This window comes from Lactuca sativa, chromosome 5 (assembly GCF_002870075.4).
Source record: "Lactuca sativa cultivar Salinas chromosome 5, Lsat_Salinas_v11, whole genome shotgun sequence".
Lineage (NCBI taxonomy): Eukaryota > Viridiplantae > Streptophyta > Magnoliopsida > Asterales > Asteraceae > Lactuca > Lactuca sativa.
This window is the reverse complement of record NC_056627.2, coordinates 230,585,755-230,592,583: the sequence shown is the minus strand read 5'-3', so window position 1 is coordinate 230,592,583 and position 6,829 is coordinate 230,585,755.

The window sequence follows — 6,829 nt, the reverse complement described above, 5'->3', positions numbered from 1 at the left end:
GGTCCAATAAACCTTGGACTTAACTTTCCCCTTTTACCAAATCTTATAAGTCCCTTCCACGGCGAGACTTTAAGCAAAACCGAATCTCCAACTTCAAAAGTCATCGGTCTTCGCTTTTTGTCAGCATAGCTCTTTTGACGGTCCTGAGCTGCTAACATTCTTTCCCTAATTATTTTCAACTTTTCAGCAGTTTGATGGACTATCTCCGGTCCCATAAACTGCTTTTCCCCAGCCTCAAGCCAACAAGACGGCGTACGACACTTCTGTCCATACAATGCTTGATAACGTGCCATCTTAATGCTCGAGTGGAAACTATTATTGTAGGAAAATTCTACCAAAGGTAAATGTTCATCCCAGTTACCTTGGAATTCCAGGGTACATGCTCTCAGCATATCTTCAAGTGTTTGTATGGTCCGCTCGCTCTGACCATCAGTCTGCGGATGGTAAGTTGTACTTAAACACAACTTGGTACCCAATTCCTATTGTAGACTTTTCCAAAATCATGAGGTGAAACGACTATCACGATCCGACACAATCGTTAGCGGAACACCGTGAAGCCTCACAATTTCCTTCACGTAAGAATTCACAAGCTTTTCCATAGACCATTTGTCGTTGGCTGCTATGAAATGCGCACTCTTAGTGAATCGATCAACGACCACCCAAATCATGTCGTGACCACTTTTTGTTCTGGGCAGTTTAGTGACAAAATCCATAGCAATGTCTTCCCACTTACCCATAGGCACATGTAATGGTTCTAAACTCCCGTATGGTTTCTGATGTTGTGCCTTGACTTTTGCACAAGTCACACACTCCGCCACATACTTCGCAATGTCGAGCTTCATCGTCGGCCACCAATAATAGGGTTTCAGGTCCCTATACATTTTTGTGCTACCGGGATGAATCGAGTACATGGTTTTGTGAGATTCTTCCATCAGAAGATCTCTAACTCCTCCTGTCTTAGGTATCCAAATCCGATCTTGGAACACCTTCAGTCCGTGACTGTTTACACCGAACACCAACATTTTGCCCAAACGTTCCTCCTTCCGGTCATTCTTCTCAGAAGCTTCGCTTTGAGCTTTCTTTATACTTTCCAAAATAGTCGAGACAACTTCAATTCTCAACGCTCTTGGCCTGCTCCTTTCAAGATTGACTTTCCGACTGAGAGCATCAGCAACAACATTGGCTTTACCGGGGTGGTAAAGTATCTCACAGTCGTAGTCTTTAAGTAATTCCAGCCAGCGTCGTTGCCTCATATTCAATTCTTTCTGACCAAAGAGATATTGGAGACTCTTATGATCAGTAAAAAGTTTGCACTTCGTGCCATAGAGGTAATGCCTCCATATTTTCCGAGCGAAAATTACCGCTGCCAACTCCAAATCATGATTCGGGTAGTTCTTTTCATGCTCTTTCAGCTATCGAGACGCATATGCGATCACCTTATCCCTTTGGGTCAAAACGCAACCCAATCTAACCCCAGACGCATCGCTATAAACAGCTAAGTCTTCAACTCCATCGGGTAGAGAAAGTATCGGTGCCTCGCATAGTTTCTTCTTTAGTTTCTCGAATGCTTCTTTATGCTTATCACTCTAAGCATAAGTAGCTCCTTTGTGGGTCAAAGCTGTTAATGGACTAGTGATTGAAGAAAAGCCTTGGATAAACCTTCGGTAATATCCGACTAATCCTAAAAAGCTTCGGATCTCCGTGGGACTTTTCAGTTGTTCCCACTTCATCACAGCTTCGATCTTCGATGGATCAACCATTATCCCTTCTTGGTTGACCACGTGACCCAAGAATTGGACTTCACGAATCCAAAAATCAAATTTGGAGAACTTCGCATACAACTTCTCCTTCTTCAAGACTTCCAACACTTCTCGCAAGTGTCTGCCATGCTCTTCTTGGCTTTTTGAATAAATCAGAATGTCATCTATGAACACTATCACAGATTTATCAAGGAACGGATTACAAACTCTGTTCATTAAATCCATGAATGTTGCTGGAGCATTGGTTAGTCCAAACGACATAACCAAAAACTTGTAGTGTCCATATCGCGTTCTGAATGCAGTCTTCTTTATATCCTGCTCTCTTACTTTCAGCTGATGATATCCTGACCTCAAGTCGATCTTTGAGAAATAACTTGAACCTTGTAGTTGATCGAATAGGTCATCAATCCTTCGCAACGGATATCTATTCTTTATTGTTGACTTATTCAGCTCTCGGTAATCAATGCACATCCTCATGCTTCCATCTTTCTTCTTTACGAATAACATCGGAGCTCCCCAGGGTGATGAACTAGGTCTAATGAAACCTTTGTCCAATAACTCCTAAAGTTGCATCATCAGCTCCTTCATCTCCGTCGGTGCTAATCGATAAGGTGCTTTTGCAATTGGCGTTGTTCCGGGCAACAAGTCGATATGAAATTCTACTTTCCGATCGGGTGGTAATCCAGGAAGATCTTCGGGAAATGCTTTCGGATAATCACACACAATGGGAATATTCTGCATCACCTTCTTTTCCTTCTTAGCATCGATCACGAATGCTAAGTATGATGTACATCCCTTGGTTAAACATTTTCTGGCTTTCATTAGAAAAATGATTCCATAATTTACTCTGCGATTATCTCCGTACACCATAAACGATTCCTTCCAAGGCGGGTTCACTTTCACTATTTTCTTCTTGCATAAAATTTCGGCATCATTGGTGCTAAGCCAATCCATTCCCAAAACGATGTCGAAACCGTTAAGTTCGATAGGCAATAATTCCTCGTGGAAGTTATTCCCATTCAGATCAATTAAGATGTTTTTCATACGATGGCTAACAGGTACAAACTTGCCACTAGTAACTTCGACTAATAAGGCATTATGTAGTCTATCAACAGGCAAAGCTAGTTTTCTACCAAATTCATGCGATATAAAGGAGTAGTTGGCTCCAGAATCAAATAAAATTTGGGCAGACAATTTGTTAACGAGAAAGGTACCTGAAGCGACATCAGCTTCATCTTTAGCAGCTTCCAGTGTCATCTGGAATGCTCTCGCCTTTGGCTTTGGCGGAATGTTGGGTCTTGCTGCTTCCTTCTTTTTCGGACAATCCCTTGAGATGTGCCCCTCCTCACCACAACCATAACAAACATTCTTGGTGAAGGTGCAGTCGTTGGCATAATGCCCTGACTTTCCACATTTGAAGCATGTGGTTTCCCCGCCACACTTCCCATGATGCTTCTTCTTGCACTTGTCGCACCATTTCGCCTCTACCTTTCCTCCACTTCCCTTCGAACTAGACTTCAAGAATTTACTTTTCTTGTTGGACCCTGAAAATCCATCGATTTTCCTCTTCTCACCAACCTCTGACCTTTCCAGACCTTTTTCCCTGATCTGGGTCTCAACATTTCTAGCAGCCCAGATGGCGGCTTTCAATGTGGTTGCTTGCTTAACCAACGGACCATAGTCCGCTGGTAGTCCAAGGGCAAACTTGTTGACCTTAGAGAGTTCTGTAGGCACCAAATATGGGATAAACTTCATCTTTTCTGTGAAACTTGCAGCGTATTCAGTAACGCTCAATTTCCCTTTCTTCAAATTCTGAAACTCATTACTGATTTCCAGAAGGTCCTATTCGGAGCAGTATTGCAGTTTTAGTTGTTCCACAAAGTCTTCCCAAGACATTTTGCTTGCTTCTCCCTTGGGCATAGAGTCAGCTAACAACTTCCACCAACTCAACACGCCAGATTTTAGCAGAGGGATCGCAAGAGCGGTCTTCTGCCTGTTGCTACATTCGCAACTTTCAAACATAGTCTCCATTTCGGAGACCCAGTCCATAACTTGCACCGGCGTCGAGCTTCCGGATAGACATGGTGGTTTGGACGCCATGAAATCCTTGTAATTACACCCACGACCATCATTTCCTCCATACTGGTTGTTGCGTCGAACCACTGGTGGGTTGTCTTGACCAATGATCCCACTAAAGTTTTCTCCTTCAGACTGCCATCCATTCTCCTCGGGCTCTGTCACTTGAATTGACGGTTCTTCACGATTATGCCTAAGCAGACATCTTGTTTCTTCCATCTGACGATCCAACATCGTTTGAATCATCATTTGTACACCAGCCATTGTTATCGGCTCAGGTGCAGCAGCTACAACAGGTACTTGTTGAATTACAGGCGGTTGATTCCTGTTTTCATCAGCATTTCCAACTCCGCTTCTTGTTCTCACCATTTTTGATCTATACACCGAATAAGGTGAAAATTAGATCTTCATTCACGATAGATATTCAAATCATCCTTATTACTCAAAACGATTACATGCTAGTTCTAATATCGTATACATACGCTTAGAATCCTAAACACATAAACCTTCAGATCCGGTTGGCAACAAACCGTAGATCCGAACAAATAATATCATATATAGCAACATATAACATTTAGCACATAAAAGCATTTTAGGAAACTTTCCTAAAATAAACTAGTGCTCGTGTCTATAATATATCAGACACACATCTCACAATCTCCACTTAGCATCCAAAGTTTAAGTCTAGAAATCCTACAAATTCCTAGTTCGCTTAAACTAACGCTCTGATACCAACTGTGACATCCCCAAAATCTCGGCCAGAAAAGACCGATTTCATTTATGCTTTTTAAACATTTTCATAGTAAATCCTTTTAATTTTAAAAGAGATGCGGAATTTGTTCCCAAAAACAAAACATGATAAAATAGATATTTATCAAAACATTTCATATAGAAATATGATTTCATTTCATAATCAAAAGTTGGGATGTCATGTTCTGATACAGATCATAAAGCATAAACGATAACATTACAAGTCATTCAACAAATATATACATATACAGACTTGTAAACAAAACAACTTGATGATTCGCCCATCTTAAGCTCTTGCGCCACTTCCTGTAATACAAATATACTGAGCGGGTCAGGGTTGGGAGCCTGGTGAGCATATAGGGTTTTCAACCCACAATAATTATATTTAATTTCAACAATCCACAATAAACCCAATTACCCATTCCCGTTATCCTCACTTTACGTCCCTAAAATAACATCTATTATAAGGAACCTAATTCAGGATTTTCATCGGGACGGACATTACTGCAGAGGGGTTTCCTTAACAATAAGTGCCCTAAAGGCAACCATGTGGGGGATAGAGGTCACCGGTGAACACGCCGTTCACAACACCTACAGGTAATGAGCCTGCTAGTGTTCCACAGGATAGTCTAGAATAGTCCGTGGTCGTCATCCATACTCTGCTGAATGACTAGAATAACACCAATAACACCGAGGCCTCTCATCTGTTTATTTCACACCAATTATCTACCCATGTTCTACCCAACATATTAGTAGATAAAAATATACATTTTTATACATTGTTTAAAAACCTGTATAGCATGCTTTAATCAATACATATTCCACATAACAGATGAGGCATACACACATAACACATATTTAATAGAGAATATATCAGACCAATGAGATAGAAGAGAGTGAATATACATTCACACATATAAAAACAAAATATATACACATAGCACGTATTTTATATAGAATACTTCATAATATTGCGTTGGAATGAAAATAACTACACACTCACTTGATCGGAAGACGATCGGGCAGCACTATGACTTGCAGAAGTAGTGTTTCTCCGTAGATCTAGAAAATCTTCACAAAAACTGGGCTCCTCGCGGGCAGGGCTTCGGCTCGGAAATCTCACTTCTCGGGATCCTCGGGACTTCGGAACTTGCTTCGGGGATCGGGAATAATACCGGGGCTTCGGGATATGATTGGCACGCAAATCGAGGCAAAAACTAGAGAGAAAGTAAGAAAAATCGCAAGGAAAATGGCTGATATCGAGTTCTATTTATAGGCTGCTGGGTCTGGGATTACGCTGGGCGTAATTTCAATTTACGCTGGGCGTACTTGGGTTACGCTGGGCATACTTTGACGTCACTGCGTGCGTCGACCGGTGGCACTCGAGTATTGGTCAGACAAATTGCATCCGACTGAGTACGCTGGGCGTACTCAAATTACGCTCGGCGTAATTTGACTCGTCAACTTCTAAATTGCGTAACTTTCGCATACGAGCTTCGTTTTCGACGTTCTTTATATCCACGCGTAGGTGAGACCATACTCTACAACTTTCATTTAGACTTCATTGGCTAATTTTGACTTTGTTTTTATTATTTATTTTTAGAAGGCCGGGACATGAAAAACTTCGTTATAAATTCATAACTTCTTCGTCCGACGTCCGTTCTCGCCTAACTTTTCGTCGTTTCGCTACTAACAACGAGATCTTCGATTCTCGTTTACATTGTTTCGGCTAAAAACCGCTCGATCTCAAATCGAGTATTCGGGCTGCATACTGCCAAGTCGAAACTTCAGAAAATCATAACTTCCTCATACGAAGTTAGATTTGGGTGTTCTATATATATTCGGAAACCTCGTTTCAACTACTACAACATTATCCAAAGATATCAAGTTTATTTTACACTTAAATTTTGACGCTCATTTTATTCTTAATTCATTACATTATAATAATTAAGAAAATAAACACATAATTCACATAATTCACATAATTCACAAATAATACATTTTTATTATTTCAAATTGGGTTACAAAGGTTAACCTAGACTATTACATTGCTAAAAATGGCAAGCCCGGAAACACGGGCGTTACACACACGACTTGAGGTTTGTAACCTATCGTGCTAACATAATTCTTGTTTTTGTGCCTATTCCGGTAAAATTGAATATGTATACGAGTTCTATGAGTTCTCAATTGTATGCATAACAACTTGGAAGCAATGGTGGGCCATTGTGTTGCCAGGTGGCAAG